The sequence below is a fragment of the Cervus elaphus genome, chromosome 1 (assembly GCF_910594005.1).
Source record: "Cervus elaphus chromosome 1, mCerEla1.1, whole genome shotgun sequence".
NCBI lineage: Eukaryota > Metazoa > Chordata > Mammalia > Artiodactyla > Cervidae > Cervus > Cervus elaphus.
Window position 1 is genome coordinate 86793996 of NC_057815.1, and position 19232 is coordinate 86813227.

Below are 19232 nucleotides of genomic sequence, written 5' to 3' on the forward strand. Positions count from 1 at the left end.
TCGATCCCTGGGTCAGAAAGATCCTCTGGAGAAGGAAACAGCAACCCACTCCAGTATTCTTGCTTGGAGAATCCCATGGACAGTGGAGCCTGGTGGGCTACAGTCCACAGGATGATCTACATATTGACATAAAGTGATCATTTTTCAGAATGTCCTCACTTACCCCCTAATGTTAGTTGAGATTACTTCAACTTGATGGCATCTCTTTTCAAATCCATATGCTTTGGGAGGCACCGAATCTCCCATCACCCTGTCTTTCTGAAGTGGGGAGGCTTGTTTATCTCTTCCTGCTTGAGACAATGGTCCTCAGGGTGGCCGAAACACTTCATCTACTTAATGCTCAATAACCCACATGAAACGGATGAAACTTCCTGGTGGAGAAGATGGGGTTTTAGCCATCAAAGGGGGCTGCCCTTCTCCAGGCTTGGGGCCCCTCCCATGCTTCAGTACCAGGTGGTCAGTAAGGAGTGTAAATTCCTTTTATTTCCAGGCACAACTCAGCCCTGAGTGGGAGAGGCTGGGATTTGGGGTTTCACTGGGAAAGCCCAGTACCATTTTGGTACTAATGATTGTTGTTATTGATCATTTCTGGGTAAGGAATGTTTATGATTATTGTCCCTTAAATCTGGGTAAAGGGCCGGGGGTAGCCCTCATGAGCGGTTTACATCTGGCTGGAGTAAAGTCACCCACCATTTCTATTTCATTGAAACCTAATCCAGACTGAAGTTTGATGAGACACAGACCTTTTCATGAAGGTCTCATGAAGCCGGAGGATGAGGTCTTGTTGTTTACGGCCATTTTGTCCTCTTTATTACTAGGAAAAAAGCTGCAGGCACTCAGCAAGGCTTTACATCTATCTAACGTGTCCTCCGTTTGATCTACATACTGACATAAAGTGATCATTTTTTTAGAATATCCTCACTTACCCCCTAATGTTGGTTGAGATCACTCCAACTTGATGGCATCTCTTTTCAAATCCATATGCTTTGTTTCTAGTCCATGGGGTCACAGAAAGTCGACACGACTGAGCAACTGAACTGATCTTCTCATTGTAGAAAATATGATAAATATAAAAATACAAAGCAAGTAGAAAGAAAAACAAAAAATCACCAGTGTGCCACTTCTGTTAATATTTTGCTCTTTTCTTCTTCCAGTGTATTTCTTGATATTAATAGTAGCCTTATTCAGTATTGTTAATTGAGTAAGGTTAATTAACTAATAATATATAAAAATATAAATTAATATTAATTTTATGGTGCATGTACTATTTTATGAGCTTCCTTCACTTGAAATGATACGTTTTAAGGCGCCTCCTTAGTGTTCAGATTACCTGTGGTCTCAGAAGGTGGGTGGGAATGCTTGCGTGGTGTCCTGCTAGCTCGAGAGAACAGAGAGAACAGATTGGCCTGAATTTTTCTGATCATATGCTTGTTTCAAAATTTTTAAACATAATAGAGATGTGCGTGCATGTGTGCTAGGTTACTTCAGTCACGACCAGCTTCTAGGGACCCGATGGACTACTGTAGCCCTCCAGGCTCCTCTGTCCATGGGACTCTCCAGGCAAGAATACTGGAGTAGGTTGCCATTTCCTCCTCCAGGGGATCTTCCAGACCCAGGGATCGAAGTCTCTTAAGTCTCTTGCATTGGCGGGAGTGTTCTTTACCAGTAGTGCCACCTGGGAAGCCCCTGATAGAAATGTATATCTTGGATATACAAAATCCTTGTAATCCTGAACCTCAGAAATAATCACCACTGCTTGGTATATGTTATCTTCAGATTTATCGCAGTCTCTTAAGTCTCCTGCATTGGCGGGAGTGTTCTTTACCAGTAGTGCCACCTGGGAAGCCCCTGATAGAAATGTATATCTTGGATATACAAAATCCTTGTAATCCTGAACCTCAGAAATAATCACCACTGCTTGGTATATGTTATCTTCAGATTTATCTATCCAACTACAAAAATTTACAAGGATGTATTAAAGTATTACTTAATGAAAAGTGTGGTCCTGCTAGAATTGTGTGACTTCTACCTCATAATAAATGTCATTTCGACAGCACATGTGAATCTCTCTCCTTTTTAAAAACAAAACAAAGCAATTTATTTATTTGGCTGCACAAGGTCTTAGTTGGAGCATGTAGGTTTTTTGTTTTTTTTTTTTTCTAGTTGTGGCTTGCAGCATCTTCCCTTATGGCTCAGATGGTAAAGAATCTGCCTGAAATTCAGGAGACCTGGGTTTGATCCCTGGGAAGATCCCCTGGAGAAGGAAATGGCAACCCACTCCAGTATTCTTGCCTGTAGAATTCCATGGACAGAGGGGCCTGGTGGGCTACAAACTGTGGGGTGGCAAAGAGTTGGGCATGACTTAGGGACTAACACTTTCACTTTCATGCAGCAACTTTCGTTGGGCACTCAAACTCTTAGCTGCTGCACGTGGGATCTAGTTCCTTGACCAGGGATGGAACTTGGGCCCCCTGAATTGGGAGAGGGGAGTCTTAGCCATTGGACCATCAGGGAAGTCCCCTTTCTTTCTTTTCCATGGCTTCCTAGAATTTGGTTGTTTGGGTGTGATGTAATGCAGTCATTTAACCCCCTATCAACCATGTTTGGGTTTTAGAACTGTTTTCTGTGCATTAATGTTGTAATGACCATTCTTTCACCAGAACATTTTTTGCACAAGTGTGGAATTTCTGTTTGAGGAATTCCCACAAATGGTTTTTGAATTTCAGATTTGAACAGTAACTGCCAAACTATCGTCACGGAAAGACTGGAGCAATTTGTGTTTTCATCGGCTGTCTGTTTTAGCCCCACCCTTGTCATCATAGGACATTATAATCTTTAAGAAGTGTTGTCAATTGGATAATTTTTATGTCCTTGAATTACTATGGTTTTCTTAGCATTTCTTTGCCAATTAGTGAAGTTAGGTTGAATGTCTTCTAATGCAGACATTGGGTACTTTCATTTACTCTTCTGTGATCATGTATTCATGTCCTTTGAATAAGAACTTTGAGTCCTTGTTTATTAGGGATAATAATCCTTTGCTTGTTACCTGTTGTAAATGTTGTTGTCTGTTACTTGGCTGTTTTATGACCATCTGTTAATTACACCTAGTATTTTTTGAGTGTTTACAAATACTATTTACTAAGAAAACTGCTTTACATGAATTATCTGATTCAATTCTTTCAACAAATTGTTGATCTTGGTACTGTTATTATCACTCCTATTGAATACATGAAGAAATTGAGGCTCAGAAGTTTGTCACCTGGAGAAAAGTAGATGAAGCCCGGGTTTGAACCCAGACCCCTCCTCATGGTCTCTTTTCCAGAACATTATCTATATGGTTATTTTTGCTTCATCCAGGGGTGAACCCTGAGAGGGGATTTGAGGGCAGCTTATTTGGGATGTGCAGGAAAGGGTAAGGGGGCGGGGAAACGAGATAAGGTCGGAAGGACACTGACACAGATCGCATTACCGAGCAGGTGGCCGCTGTGCACAGCTGGCCTCCATCGACTGGGAGGCTCCTGGGGGACTGGGTAATACACGACCCAGACCCATGAGAGGGGCGGCGAGCCGGGTATTTATCCATCAGTTCCCTGTAGCACTGACTGAAGTCAGCCCCCCGAGGACATTAACTAGCTGCCACTTCAGACCTCCCCCAAGCACTGTTTTCCCTGCAAATGGTGGGAAACCTCAGGCAGAGAAGCACAGAGACTCACTGAACAAAGCTGCAAGTCAGGGTGTATGGGGTATGGGCAGGAGAAGAAGGATCTGCCGCAGTAGCCAAGTTTCTCTCTCTCTTTTTTTTAACAGGGTCACTTTTGATTAAAGCTTATACAATAAAGGCCAGCCCTTTTCTTCCCATGCAACATTGTAAATTCCTCCCAGTTTTAGCCAACCCCTCTATCATATCACCCTGTGTCCAGCGTGTTACATGGGAAGGAATTTCATCTTTCTTACTCTGGGAACTTTGCCTTCTGAGGTCCAGGAGGCCAGCCCAGCAGCTAAGCCCTGGGGACACTTTGCTCACGAGCCCGACGTCTTGGCTGAATGCCCGGGTGGGGGACGGTACAGCCTTGGTGCCTGTGGCCGTCATCAGTCTGGATCCAAATGCTGAGGGAGGGAGGCTGGCTTTCCTCGGCCTCAGCCCCTCTCCTTGCGGGGACACCCTCACCATCTCCTTTTCTCTCTTCACCTCCAGTCAAAATATTCACCCTGCTGAGGTGCTGAAAGAAGAGGGCCGGTTGCTGGGTCTTAGTCTGTTTGTGGCTTTGAAGGTGGGGAGTAGCCACACTGCATTTGTTGAGAAAGCTTTGGTTAACGCTGGTGATGTAGACAGCTCCCTGGAGCAGAAACGGGGACGGTGGGTGGGCCTGGGGGGCTCCGACAACACCCCTTCCCAATTCACAGGGTGACAGAGCCTGCATGGTGGTACCCAGGGGGCTGGGGGTGGGGGGTGGTGCCCTCAGCTGCCCTACCTTTCCCCTTCATCTCCCTCAGAGAGGCCTTCCCAGGACCACCCGTCTCACCTGCCTCTCCCATCCCAAGACCCTCTTGACCGCTTCCTCCTGTTTCTAAATTTTTTTTCATACAACTTATCACCACTGTAAAGTACTGGCTTTCTTTATCGTTGTCGTTCTTGTGCGTGTGTGTCTGTATGTGGTTGCACATGTGTGCACGCAGCTCTGGCACGGGGGAGGGAGTAAAGATGCATCTTCGGAGAACATCTGTCCCTAGGGCTCAGGCCTGGACCAGGCGCACAGTAGCCTGACCTCTGTTGGAGGGGTCTGGGAGCCAGGGGTCCGGGTCTCTGGTCTGGACTCAGCTTTGGGGTTACGGGCGGGCCTGTAAGTCCCGCCTGGCATGGTCAGGGACCCCCAGAGCCAACTCTGAGAAGGAGATGTGTGTTCAGGGCACAGTCAGGCAGTGATTCGGGATCTGGGCTGTTGGATGGGAGGGAGAAAGCAGGGGTGGGATGCAGTGGGTACCACCCCCCCAGGTCACCCTGAAGATGGGCGGCCTTCCGCACGATATCAAGAGGGGGGCTGAGGAGCAGAATTTCATTGCTTTCACTTAATTCACTCATCTAGAAATATCTGTCACGCACTTTCTATGTGCCTGGAGCAGGGGATGTGGTCCTTGCCTACGTGAGTGCCCATCTTCTTGGGGGAGACGGACAATAGCCAAGTCGGTGTATAGGGTCTGTTTGGGTGTTGGTCTCCGCCATGAAGAGGAGAGAAGAGAATGACAGGGCTGGGGAATTCTTTCAGATGCTGAGCAGAGGGAAGGAGGAGGTACAGAAGCAGGACGTGCTCCGGGCGACCGGCGAGAGGGAGGGCACAGGGAACGCTTTGGGCTGAGATCACGAGGGGATGTGAAGGAACAGGAGTAACTTTTTAAGGAACACGCTGAGCAGATGGAGGTGTTTTGACTGGGTCACTTGTAAATCACCCATTAAATGTTGTGCTTAAAGATAATCATAAAGGGCCTGGTGGTGGTGGGGGGCGGTCGGGGGGAGAATCAGATGTGGTTTGGATTCCAGCTTCTTAACCCACTAACTATTGCTCAGCTGATCCTGTTATCTCCTGGAACCTCAGTCTCCTCGTCTGCAAAACTAATAAGAAGAAAGGACACAAATGATCCGCATCTGGAATGACAGTAGACATAACTAGAGATCCTGCAGACGTCAAACAAGGAAGGGAATGCTATAAACAACTCTGTGCCAGTACCGTGAACATTTAGATACAAAAAGTTCTCTGAAAGGCAAAAGCAGCAAAAATGGATTCAAGGGGGAAGAGAATATTTTAATGCCTTTAATCCCTGAAAGAAGTTAAAAGAAAAAAATCTGATTCTGAGCCCTGTTTCTGGCACATGGTAGGTGTCTAATACACACAGCCATTATCATTCACTTATTCCAAACAGTGATGTCAATATTTCATCATCTTCAGAAACACCTTACATTATAAGAAAAAAAAAAAATCTGTTTCACCATTAAACTCTCTTCTATACCTACTTCCACCCCCACTAGCATCCAAAGACATCATCTACTTTATCTATTAGGCTTGACACAAAAGACTTTCACTTGTTACTAAAAATATGCTGCTTGCTGGCTTTGGGAGAGGATGCCCAGAGGAATGTGCTGCAGGTTTAGACTGCCTCTAAGTACAGACAGGAGGCCTGTGTGTGCAGAAGCCGGAAGGGTAGCTCATACGTTCCTGCAGTTCCCCACGTCCCACGTGACAGTGACCCAGCAAGGCTCCGTGTTCGGGGATGCGGCCGGGACACGGCGCCACGGCCAGGCTCTGAATGCATTAGCAGAGTGACCCAGAGTCAGTGGCGTCCAAAAGGACCTCTTCTCTGTCGATCTCGCCAAGATATTCATTTCAAAGACGGCCCTGGCTCCTTCCGGCGGCCGTTCCCGTCAGTCACGTGCCTCCCCTTACAGGGCTGTGTTGCACAACTGGCTTCCCAAGCAGGGGTCAGGTCTTGTCCATTTCCTGTCACAGCCTTGCCCAATTGAGGGAAGTTGTTCCAAGGCTGGGCCACGGGCCTTCGATGTGGAGAGCAGGTGGCGCGTGTTTGCTGGACCGAGGGGAGGTTGCTCGGAGATGGGAGGGGCTCCTGGGGGACCACCTGGCCCCGGGCAAGGGGCACCAGAGGGGTGACCCGGGGCGGGGGCCATGGGAGTTCGGGGGTGGGGAGAGAGCCTTTAGATCACACCCTGGGGACCGCTCAAAGCTGGGGTCCAGGGACCTGCGGATCAGAGAGAGACTCAAAGAACTGCAGGGGTGCCAGGGAACCCGTCCAGTTTCATCCAACTTCCCATTTGTCAGATGGGAAAACTGAGGCCCAGGGAGAGAAGAGGGAGTTGGCCGACGCAGCACAGCAGGTTCTCTCCAGCCTCCTCCCACGAATGGGGACAGATGCCACCCGGGGCCTGGGCCACCTCCGTGGCCTGCAGGGCCGCTCAGCTGAGGGGGCGGCAGAGTGAGCCTGGGAACGTAGGAGGCTGGAAAGGCCCCCTGGTGGGCGTCGTCCTCAGAAGAGAGGGAGCGCAGGTTGTGATCCTGGAGCAGCATAGTGGGGGGCTGGCTGTCCCACGGACTCCTATTCAAAATGTGGAGGGGCTACGTGGAGAGGGTCCCCAAGGGTACTTCCCAGCCCTGCACTCTTTTCTGGACAGCGTCACAAAGCCTGCAATGCCACCAGCCACACTCTTTTTAGGGGCTTCTCTGCCTTTCTGTTTTCAGTGCGATATCCCAGGGGAACAGAACACCCACCCCCGCCCCGCCCCGCCCAGACTCTTGGTGAATTCCGGTTGTGCCAGTGAGGCCCTAAACACTTCTCCCCTCGTTTCCTGGGGGGGGAGCAGCCATCAAGTGGGCCTGCCTCTGCCCACCTCCCAGGGTAGTCTGAAGGATCACTCAAGATAATGGCAGGAAAGTGCTTTGGGAACCGAGGTGCAGTGCCTGCCTAAGAGGTGGTTCTAGTTAATGATTTATGCCTGGTGTGGGGGGCCGTGTTTCCTGGCAGGAAGTTGGCAGGAGGGAAGGAGACCACAGTGAGAGATAGGAAAGCTGGAAGCCAGCGGCCGAGTTTCCCAGGGGGTCAATCTGGACAGTTTCCTCGGGCAGGGTCTCTCTCAGGGGGCCTCGATTTCCAGCTCCCACCCAGCAGAGAGAGGCTACACACCCAGCTGCACACCCAAGTTTCCCAGGGGGTCAACCTGGACAGTTTGCTCGGGCACGGTCTGTCTTGGGGGGCCCTCGATTTCCGGCTCCCACCCAGCAGAGAGAGGCTACACACCCAGCAGCCTCTCTCTGTTGGGTTTATTTTATAAATATTTACTGAGCACTTCCCTACCTCCCCGCCCACCAGGCTCCAGCCCAGCACCGGCCTCAGGGCTGAGAACAGGGTTAGGAGCAAAGCCAGGCTCAGCTCCTGACCTTACGGGGCAAAGCCTGGTGGGGAGACACAGGGCAAACAGGAAATAGAAACACAAACCGTATGTGAGTATCACGATTCTTGTCATTGCTGTGAACATCCAGCTGTCTCCATCACATCTCCATGGGATGTCTAAAGGCGTCTCTAACTTAACTTGTCTGAAGCCAAGCACTTCATTTCACTCTCCCCCAGGCTTACGAAATGCAGTCTGTTGGGTCACGAAAGCCAGAAAGCACCCTTGTCTCTCCCCCTCTCAGTCATCAGCTCCTCCGGCAGCCCTGTCGCCCCTGTTCCCTACAGCTCTCTTCAGGCAGCCCGCTTCTCTTACCATCCCCCGCGCCTCCCTCCGGGTGACAGCATCGCTCATCCTGATCATTGCACAGCCTCCTAGCCAGTCTCCCTGCTGCCTGCCTCTCTCCCAGCTCATCCCCATCCACCCTTTATTCAGAGTAAAGCGTTCAAAGCGCAAGTGTTAGTCACTCAGTCACGTCTGACTCTTTGTGACCCCATGGACTGTAGCCTGCCAGGCTCCTCTGTCCATGGGATTCTCCAGGCAAGAATACTGGAGTGGGTGGCTATTCCCTTCTCCAGGGCATCTTCCCGACCCAGGGATCGAACCCGGGTCTCCTGCATTGCAGGCGGATTCTTTACCGTCTGAGCCACCGGGGAAGCCCATTCAGAGTAAAATGTGTTCCTAACACATAAATTGGATCCCATCAACCCTCCTTCCTTATAACCTTCCCCTGGATCCCTGGTGCTTTCAGAATGAGACCCAAGCTTCGCACCCTGGTCACGAAACCCTGTGTGACCTGGCCCACCTCCCAGACCTTGTTGGTACCTCCCGCTGCTCCCTCATGGAGCTCCAGCCTCCTGTTGTGGCCTTTTGTCTCTTCTGGTGGCAATGCTGAGATCCTGCTGACCTCGGGGCCTTTGCACCTGCTGTCCCCTCTGCCTGGAACAGCCCTTTCTCCAGAGCTTCACCAGGCTGGTTCCTTCCCTTCCCGTGGGCTCAGCCTAAATGCTGCCTCTTCCGAGAGGCAGCCCCCTCCATAGCCTCCTTTCTGTCAAGTGCATCCCCAGCCTGTTCGCTCCCATCACAGGGGTGTTGCCGCTGGTCATCCCGCATTCCTTTGCTGGCTTGTTGCAAGTGCAGGGACCTTGTCTGAAGGGCTTGCTGGGCAAATGCTGTTAGGTGTGTGCTCAGCCGATCAGTCGTGTCTGACTCTTTAGGGCCTCATGGGCTGTAGCCCCTCAGACTCCTCTGCCCATGGAATTTTCCAGGCAAGAATACTGGAGTGGGTTGCCACTTGCTCCTCCAGGGGATCTTCCCCACCCAGGGATCGAATCCATGTCTGCTGCTTTGGCAGGAGGATTCTTTACCATTAGCGCCACCTGGGAAGCCCCCAGCATTTGATATTCCCCCAATAAACTTCTGTTAACTAAATGCAGGAAAGAGTTCCCTCACCACTCCCATCCCAGAAGAGGTAAATACGTTCTAGGGATGCCCCCACTCCAAGAACTGGCATGGTGTGGGCACTCCCAGACCCTCTTCCCTCTTTCTAGTGTCCTGGTCCTCTCGATTCCTCATGAAGAGCTGTCTAATGGATTCTTAATTTCCCCTGTCACTGTGGCAGGGGCATAGGCATCAGGATTTTCATACACCTGTTCATTCATGCCTGCGTTTATTCTGAACTTCCCGGCCACCTGAAGTCAGAAGGCCTGGGCCTAGATGTGACCCCTGCCACCAACCCGCTGTGTCACTTTCGTCAGATCTCGGCTGCACCCTGGGCTCAGTTTGTTCCCGTGCCGAAGCGAAGGTGGGGGTGGTGGACCGACGGACAAGCTCCTCACCGCCATCAGAAAGGCCTTGGGAATGTGGTCCAGCTGGGGTCCGGGTGGGCTACAGGATGCCCGACTCCAAGCTGGAGCAAAACTTGAGTCTTGGCTTCACAGCGAGCAGAGGACTGTCGGTTTCCTGCTGGCCTGTGGTCTGTGTCCAGCCCCAGCTGGTGTCTGGGAATGGAGGGAAGCGGGACAGGAAGTGAAATCTGGGTCACCAGCCCACCCAGCCTCCCCACTCCACCACCCACGTTCCCAGGCTCGCTCTGCCTGCCTCTGAACCGAGCCTCCTCACAGACCACGGCGGTGGCCCAGGCCCCGTGCAGTCTCTGCCCCCGTCGAGGGGAGGAGCAGGGAACACGGGCAGGAGGTCGAGCCTACTTCCCAGAAGAGGCCGCGCAGCTCTTCCCGAGCGAACAGAATGCAGAGAAGTCAGCGTTCCCAAGTTCAAGGCCAAGGCAGGGCGGAGGTCCCCGCAGAGGTGGGTCTGAGGCTGGGGTATGGTGGGAACAATGATGTGCTTTTGGCAGGCCCAGAAGATTTTTCCTTTCTGGCACTTTAGGCGGATGCCTTCCCCCTCCCCCACCTCCTGCAGGGAACTTCCTCAGGCCAAGGACCAGCAAAATCTGGAAGAATCTGCCTGGAAGCTGATTTCCCTGGTTTCTGTCCCAGAGGTCAGCTCTGTATCCCCACTCTGATCCCAGTACAACAAAACAGGATGGATGAATTCCCCTGATGTTCTAGGTGCAGGCAAGTGTTTTCCACGGTATGAACCTCTCTCTCCTACGGACTTGATCTCACAAACTTCCCCCTTTCAGAGACAAGTGGTTTATGAAGCTAATTCATACTAATATGTGAACAGCTGCCTGCTGACTTTCACCTGCCCTGTGTATTTGACTATGAACTCCTGGAGCACAGAGACTGTTTTATTCCTCTTCGTGGTTGCAGTGCCAAGTACAAGGCTTGGTATAGAGTTGGTGTTGTGTGGATAATCATAAAGAAGACAGCAATAATAAATCATAACAGCCAACAATCACTAAATGTTTTCTAAATGCCACACAATCAGGTAAGGGTTTTATGTATGTTACCTTATCTCATCTTCACTTTGTGTGGTAGGTACTGTACTTATTCCCATTTCACAGAGGAGGAAACTGAGGCTCGGGGAGGTGAAATAACTTATCCAGGAATCTAAAGCGGTGGAGGTAATGTTCAAATCAAGGCAACCTGACTCCCAAATGCACATTCTTAATGGAGTAAGCTAGGTAATTCGGACCAAGGTTAATTAGGCTCGATCTGAAGTTCTTCTTTTATAAAACACTCAACACCTCTTCCCAAATGTCTCTAATGATTAATTTTAGGCTTCCATGAGTGTGGGTTTTTTTTTTTTTTCAGGAAGTCCCCAAATCCCAGAGTGATTCGGGAGAGGACCAGAAGATGTCAATGGATGTGGTTTTCCTTCCTACCTTCTCCTGCTCCCACCTGTCTGGTGAAAATATAGGAGCCCCTGGGATGCCCAGCTTCAGGGCTGGCCTGGAGAAGACTCAGGGAAGCCAAGCCTTTGCTGGAGGCCAGGGAGCCTCACTTTGGGTTCTCTTGAAGCCCCTATTTTTCAGAGGTCCCCTGATTGCCCTTCTCTTGGCTCACGGCGCCTCAGCGAGCGGGCTCACTCTGCACAGGTGTTCGTGTCTCCCATCAGACGGTGCGTTCCACAAGACCAGGATCTGTAGTTCTGCAGGGGGTCCCCAGGCAGGAACACAGGGCCTGCTGCTATTTGTTGGGAGCTGGCCCTGGAGCCCAGTGGGCCCTCCCAATTCCAGCCCTCTCTGCAGCCTCAAAGCTGGGAGGAAGATCATAGCCACGATGGCCTTCGCCTAGACTTCTTGTTGAAAGGGAAGCCCTCAGAGAAGAGACACAGCCGCAGGACACGTGTACCTGCAGAGACGGCCACCAGCCACTCGCCACAGCCTCCACGCTCATCTCCATCACCCGGGTCCTGGCTCCCCTCCTCCAGGAAGCCCTCCCTGGTGAGCCCCACCCACATGCCCTGTTATGCTGCTCGCTTGGGTTCCAGGAAGCTCGGGGCGATCACAGCTCTGGGGAGAAGACCAGAGAGCAAGACTCAGGCATCTCTAGAGTTCAGAACTGGACTTTCAGTTCCAGATCCTGGTTTCTGTCCTCTTCTTCCCTCTTCTTTTTACGAAGAGACTCTCTCAGTCATCCTTGCTTTTCTTTTTCTCCCTTCTTGTCTCTTCTTGCCTTATTCCCTCCTTCCTTCCATCCCCCCCTCATTTTCTCCCTTCACTCCAGCACTGTTTCACGGAAGACTTGAGGCCACTTTTGCCTTCAGCCCACCTCCAGACCGCTGGGCGTTCAGACCAGCCCGAGGTCTGCTCACTGGGTTGCATGGCACAGTGCCAGCCTTGGGTGCTGTGGGCCTTCCTCTGGGCTGAGTGTCGGGGCAGGGTGGCCTCGCCGTGACACCCAGCAGCCCCACCCTCATCACCCACCCTGCTGGGCCAGCGCTGGAAGCAAGACACCGCCCCCCCCCCCCCCCCACACAACTTCCTCGCTGCAAGCACAGGAAGGAGTCCGGGGGCCAAGGACAGAGCCCTGGAGTAGGCGTCTCAAGACTGCAATCCCTGAGTGCGTGGCCCCAGCGGTATCCCCAGGCACAGCTTGCATCCAGCGAATGCTTGTTGAGTGACTGAATGAAGGCCACAGACTGAAGTCCTGGCTGGCTGCCTCATTTCAGAGACACCCCTTCACCACTCTGAGCCTCAGGACCCTCTGTTAAAATGAGGAGGAATTGCCCGACCCTGTCCACCCCCTTGAGGCAGCTGAGAGGAGCAGGTGTGATGCGGCCTCCAGCAGTAAAGCCCAGGCCGGCAGGCTGTGTGGGTGAAGGTGGCTTGTGCGGGGCCCCTTCTTTGGGGCTGGAAGGGGCTCGAACGCTCTGGGCTGAGTGATCCTGAGGAAGCTACCGAGCATGAGAGAACTTCAAGGTTCTGCGAGGGGGCCCCGCCTTCCTCCCCGGCAGAATCCTAGCAGGGTCTGCCCACCGTGCCCCAGCCATTCTTCGGCACCAAGCCTCCCTCTGCCCCGGCCCGCCCAGCGCAGGCGGCCCAGCGCCACCAGGCGGGTCCTTATGAACTGGGCTTTCAAGGGGAGCTGGTCTAAGGAGAGACTGAGCCAGCAGCTTCCGGGGTGGGCAGGGGCTGCCTCGGGCCTCCGCCCGGGACTCAGAGCCGCTCAGCTCTGCCGTTGGCCAGCTGTGTGGCCTTGGACCAGTCGCTTCACCTCTCTGAGCCGCACCTGGCTCATTTCCCGCGTGGCAAGTACCCTTGCCTTGGCAGCCGAGTCATGAGAGTCCGCAGAAGAGGAAGGGGAACCTGGCAGGCAGAGGCGCTGGGTGATGGTGGGCGTCTGCTTGGCTCGGCGGGAGCCCATCCACGCGCCGCTCCCCCTACCCCCACCCCCCGCCGCTCTTCCGGCCCGGTTCAGCCAGATGGTGGGAGCGGGGAAATGCCGCGGAGCTGCAGCTCCTGGTCTATTTTGAGAAGCCTCCTGTTTCCTCTGCTGCCTGGGGCCATGTGGTGGCTGCAGGTCTCTGCTCCCGGGAGGGGCTCCGAGCCGGACCTTGTCCTTCCTCCGTGCCTCACGCCCAGCCCTCTCCTCCCACGTGGCCTGAGCCCCACTGTCCTGACTCCCAGCTCAGGCAGCACAGCTTCAGCCAGGAGGGGCAGAGGTCAGGTGCCCAAAGAGGGCTTTGCGGTGGGGGCTGGTCACTTGTTGGCAATATGGAGAAAGTGGGGAGCTGGGGTTGGCCCCCCCATTGTCCGGGCTCAGCGCCTGCCTGCCCAGGCCCCCGCTTCTGCAAGCCTGCACCCCCACCCCCACCATGGCCGTCAGCATCCTCGGGTCCCCAGCAGCAGTCATCACTGCTGGGGTTGAGCGCTGGGTGGAGTCATCTGTATTCCCATATGCGGCTTCCTCCAGAGTGACCTCAGAGGCCCACAGAGAAACACAGCCCCCCAGAACGCTGACCCGGCCAGGAGGCCGGACAGTCCCCTGGCTTGCTGCCTGGCTGGTCTTAATTGCCCCAGTCACCCCGTCAGAAACCTGGGAGCCGCCCTTCCCTCCTCTCCTGCCCCTCCTCCTCCCGGCACAGAGCTCTGACCCTGGTGTGCCACATCCCTCATTTACTAGATCCGTGACCTTTCATCTCTCCATGACTCGATTTATTCTTCTGTGAAATGGAGCTAAGGAGATCCCCCTATTCATGGGCCTGCAGGGAAGAGATATTGAGTTAATACTGGTGAAGTGCTTAGGACAGGGCTGGACACTTAGTAATTGTAGCTCCTATTCCGTTCAGTTCAGTTCAGTCGCTCAGTCGTGTCCGACCGACTCTTTGTGACCCCATGGACTGCAGCTCGCCAGGCTTCCCTGTCCATCACCAACTCCCGGAGCTTGCTCAAACTCATGTCCGTTGAGTCGGTGATGCCATCCAACAATCTCATCTTATTATCCTCAATAAATTGCAGCTCCTATTACCTGATTGGTCCACAAAGTCTGCCCACTCCATCTCTTCTACATCACTTCCGTCTCCTCTACTGCGGTGCTGGTCCAACCTCTCCTTGAGGCGCTGCCAAGGCTTCTTGCTGGCTTTGCTGCCCCTGTTCTCCATCCCGCTAGAGCCAAGGGCATCTTTCTGAATAAAAAGTCTGATTAGCACTGTAGAGTTTTGGAATTAGATTTATTCATTCACCACCGCCCCCAAAATATCTGAGGGCCAACCCTGTGCTACAGTAGTAACCTAAACGAAGTAGGAAGCGTATGTTCTAGTGAGTGCAAGTCCCAACCCTACAACTGGGTGGCACTGGGCAAGTTTTTAAATGCTTGGAACCTGAATTCTGTCATCTGCACAATGAGACCGTAGAGAACCTGCCCCATGGGCTTGCTGTGCGTGTCAGCAGAGTACTCAGCTCTTCTATCAAAGTATGTGAAATAGTTTCCAAGTGGAAGCCCTGGGATGAGGATGGTAAGGATGGTGTCATTCCATTCCTCATAACCTTCCAACATTCATGCTGGACTCAGGCTGTCTGTGATCTGGTCCCAGTGATGCCTTCCCCATCACCCACCAGCCCTGTCTTTAACATGGTCCTGAGGATACTTCATCTCCATCACTACTTCCCAAACGACTCAGCCCTTTCACATGCCTTGCTTTTGCATGAGCCTTTCTCCTTTCTTGGAATTTCTCCCTCCCTCCCCTTCTTTTCTTAACCTCTCCCTCCCCTTTTCAGGGCCATCCCAGTTACCTGCCCCTGCTAGGCAGAGTCTTCCCAGCCTCTCAGGACAAACCCCCCTGGATCTGGGCTCTTCTTGCCGGGTGTTCCTGCCCCCACGGTGCCCCTGCCCGTGGTGATCGTCACCGCGTGGCCTCAGGTCTATTCCCTCAGCCCCTGGGCAGGAATGCATCACGCTGACCTTGTGCCCTCAGAGCCTGGCACTGGCTTGGCGTGTTGGCAATCATTAACTTTTGGCATATGACTCGTCACTGACTTTTGATGAGTGCATTCATCGCTGCCAAGACACCTCTGATGATCAACCTCAATTTACCCAAGTGGAAGGTGGGATCAGTGTTAGAGATTCTCACCCTACTGTAAGGGAAAGACCTTGACAAATGCCATCCCCTTGACAAATGCCAGCTGCAACAGAGAAGACCTGAGAGTCTCTATGTGCAGGTGTAACGAGATATGTTAGCCAGTGTAGACCACACAGTCTCTGATGGTGCACACATCCTGGAAGTATGCTCCTTTCACATATAAGGTTGAGAGGCATGCTCCGGTCTGCACGTGGCTTCCTCCACACAGTGATCAGGGGACCCAAGCTCCCTCCATCTTGAGGGCGTACCATTATTTAGGTCCTTGTTGTCATCTGCACCCAATAGGCAGAAAGAGAAAGTGAGAATGTGAGGAGGTCCGGCTACTCTCAAATGAATTGACACAGGCTGCCTCTACTCCTGTCCTGTCACCTAAAACCCCATCACATGGCCACTCCTGAGTGAGGCCACAGTGTGTGTGCCGCAGAAGGAGAGGAGGATGTGGATTTGGGTGAACGCTGACCATCTCTGCCAAGGCAACCACTAGTCTGATGCTAGCTCCTGTGTGTGTGCGTGGAGACCAACGGGCAGACCCCCCACCATGAAGGGAGATGGGCTTGCCCGGCCATCCCCACGTGCTGGCATAGACACAGTCCAGACCACGCTGGACTGGAATGACTGGAGCCGATCTTGGATCCCAGCCCTGCCTGGTCTGTTGGACTGCCCATCGGTCAGGGCGGGGGTGGCGAGAGCTCATGGAGGGTGGGAGGGTGGCTCTAGGCCCAGCACCCTTCCTGGGGGCCTGGGGGCACTCAGCGTTCTAGGGTCAAATTTTACAGCTGCAGGAGCCCAGACCCCGGGAGGCTGCCCCCTCCTTTCTTGGTGGAATGGGCCGGGCTGGGTCCTGGGTAATGTCCCGGGCTCTCAGGGGGTCACAGCTGCTTAGAGGACAAATCTCTGTGCCCTCCCCGTACCAGCCGGGGAGCCGAGACCAGGCCTGCCTTCACGGCCAAGTGTGCGCAGCTGCGGTTTGAAAGGCCTTTTGGAAGCTCAGCCTCCCTTTCCCCCAACACTTCCAGCCACCGGAAGCAGAACCAGTCCCCTGGCCAACCCTGCCGGGGTGAGCAGCATGGCTGGGCCAGGACACCTGGCATTCCAGCTGGCTCGGCGACTCCCTGCCCCGCCTCCTGCTCATTCCAACGCCTGCCCCCTCTCAGTGGTCCCACGCCAAGGTCAAGGATTTCTGGAAACCTGAGAAGAGAGGATTCCTATCGACCCTAGATGGTCCAGTGGTCCTCAGCAGGGATGTTCAGAACTCAGTGGGTGCGTTTTGTGTGACTCCAGTGACAGGCGGCCCACTGGCCAAGGACGCTGCAGATTCTGGGCTGGGCAGAAACTCTCCTGCCTCCCGTGGGGCCTCTCCACGTTCCTGCAGGGCAGTGCTTCCACACCTGAACGCGCAGGGCCTGAAAACACAGGTCCCTGAGCTCCGCCCCAGCTTCCTGATTCACTGGGTCTGCAGTGAGTGTGTGTTTCTAACAACTCCCAGGTGATGCTGACTCTGATGGTCCGGGGACCACACTTCGAAAACCGCTGTTGTGGGGGAAAATCTGTTTTCAAGTATCTGAACCTGGAATATCATTCTGTTTGACATCCAAATACAAAGTATTTTTTGCCTTTTTATATTTGGTTCCTTTTTCCAGATTGCAATTACATTAATCTCTTTTGTACTGTTTACCAGGCATTTTTCACCAGCTCAGAAAATAGAGACCTCCCTGGCAAAGCCACAGGAGGTGTCTGAGTGGCTGATTTAATGCTCCGTGGTGGTCTGCATTTGTAGCTGGGTCATTCGCGGTCATCTCTCAAATGTGTGCCTTTGGTGTCATATCATTACTGAAATAGTTTTGAAATGTCTGTGATTTTAGTATAAAATATTTTTCTTTTGTTTCTCCTTTGTATGAGCATTAGAGCAGAGTGTGTGTTTGAGTGTGTGTGTGTGTATTCGTATTTTAGTTTAGTGAGTGGGTAGTTTTTTGTTCCCAAGAATTTCATCTTGGGAGGTAAAGGGGATGTTACTAAATATTTACTATAAAAGGGGGGGTGGGCACTGCATCTGTCAGAGGTTAGACCACTGCTTGAGTCCCACACCCTCCCTGGACAGAATGAAATACACCCCAGACAGGGAGCGTGACGCGGCACAGAGGCACTGGGAGCTTCTGCCCCGGCTGTGATCCCTAGTTTCATACATTTTCCAGGCAGAGGAGAATGAACCCCCTTCAGAACTTGCAGGGCAGGGTGCCAGGTGTTATGGAGGAGGGAAGCGGGTGTCCTTCGTCCCATTGTTCAACAAAGACGCGCGCTCTGGAAGGTTAGGTGACCTACCATGGCTGTTGTGGCATTGGGATTCCAACCTGAGACTCTGGTTCCACAGCCACTAAGAGCTATCGTGCCTCCGTATTGGAGGATGACATCTTCCTGTCGTATATATGATTCTCTGCCCACGTGGAGGAAGGGCATGGGTGATGCTGTCAACAGAACTGTTTCAGTGCCTGTCCTCAGGGAGCTTACCTTCTTTCTGATGGAGAAGACAGCATGAATAACTCATTGCCATGTGGATGTTTTGAGGGTGGAGAGGCAAGGAGAGTGTGTCCCGGGGAACATGACCTGACCTGGGAGAGACTGGGAGGGGGTGGAGAGGGCTAGTAGGAGCCAGTAAGTGAGGAGGCAGGAAGGAGAGAGTTCCGCTCCCCAGGAGACGGTGGAAGGTGAGCTGTGTTTAAGAGGAAGGAGACCAGGGCCTTTGGAGCCCAGAGAGCAAGGGAGAGAATTAAGTGGGAGAGGCGGCTGGGCCAGACCTCGCAGGAACAGGATGGCCTTGGGGTGAGGTTGGTCTCAAGTCTAACAACAGTGAGAAGCCACGTGTTAGGGTTGAATCATGTCTCTCCCTTCCCCGAAGGATGCTGAAGCCCTAACCCCCAGTACCTGTGAGTGTGAGTTTTTACATTTATTTGTTTATTTATTTGGCTGCGTTGGGTCTCGGTTGTGGCACACGAGTTCATTGTGGCACGCGGTCTCTGGAGCATGTGGGCTCAGCAGGGGGGCATGGGCTTAGTTGCTCCCTGGCATGTGGCGTCTTAGTTTCCTGACCAGGGAACAAACCCACATCCCCTGCCTTGCAAGGCGGATTCTTAACCACTGGACCACCAGGGAAGTCCCCTGTGAGTGTGATTTTATTGGAAATAGGCTCTTTGCAGACGATCAAGTTAAGAGGAGATCATGAGGGTGGGCCCTCATCCGATATGACTGATGTCCTTTTGAAAAAGAGAGGTTTGAACACAGAGACAGATGCAAGCAGGGGGAAGAGCTTGGAGAGATACAGGGAGGGTTGTGTACAAGCCACGGGAGGCCGGAGGCTCCTAGAAGCCCAAGGAGAGGCGTGGGTAGATCCTCCTTCATGGCTGGTAGAGGGGACCAGCCCTGCCTCACCCGGGCCCAGCCTTATGGCCTCCAGAACAGAGGGACGATAGAGCTCTGTCACATAAGCCCCTGGCAACTGATCCAGCATGGGTGGCTTGTAGCAGAGGATGACTGGCATGACTAGCGCTGGTGTTTTGAGATGGTCTTGCTTGGTGTGGCACAGAGAATGGACCTGTAGGGAGACCTGTCAGGAGGAGAAGATCACGTTATGTTCTACTGACAGCTGATGGCCGGTCGGCGTGACTGGGGCAGGTGGGGGGACAAAGGTGGCAGTCGTGGGAGACGCTCAGAAGACAGAGTTTACAGGGCATGTCAAGGATGAGTCTCAGGATGCCGCCTTGTTAAGGGGTGGACGGCAGTGCCAGACCATGAGATGAGG

The 19232-nt window shown here is 52.9% G+C and overlaps 2 long non-coding RNA genes across 2 annotated transcripts; one reads left to right on the forward strand and one right to left on the reverse strand.

Moving 5' to 3' along the window:
- Positions 1-9584: 9584 nt before the first annotated feature.
- LOC122698607 lies at positions 9585-15224 on the reverse strand. Its single transcript, XR_006342380.1, has 3 exons — positions 15093-15224; positions 14329-14485; positions 9585-9951 (listed from the first exon to the last, which is right to left on the reverse strand). It is a non-coding gene; the product is annotated as an uncharacterized LOC122698607 (long non-coding RNA).
- LOC122698601 lies at positions 10044-17219 on the forward strand. Its single transcript, XR_006342377.1, has 3 exons — positions 10044-10258; positions 10373-10843; positions 11170-17219. It is a non-coding gene; the product is annotated as an uncharacterized LOC122698601 (long non-coding RNA).
- Positions 17220-19232: the final 2013 nt, after the last annotated feature.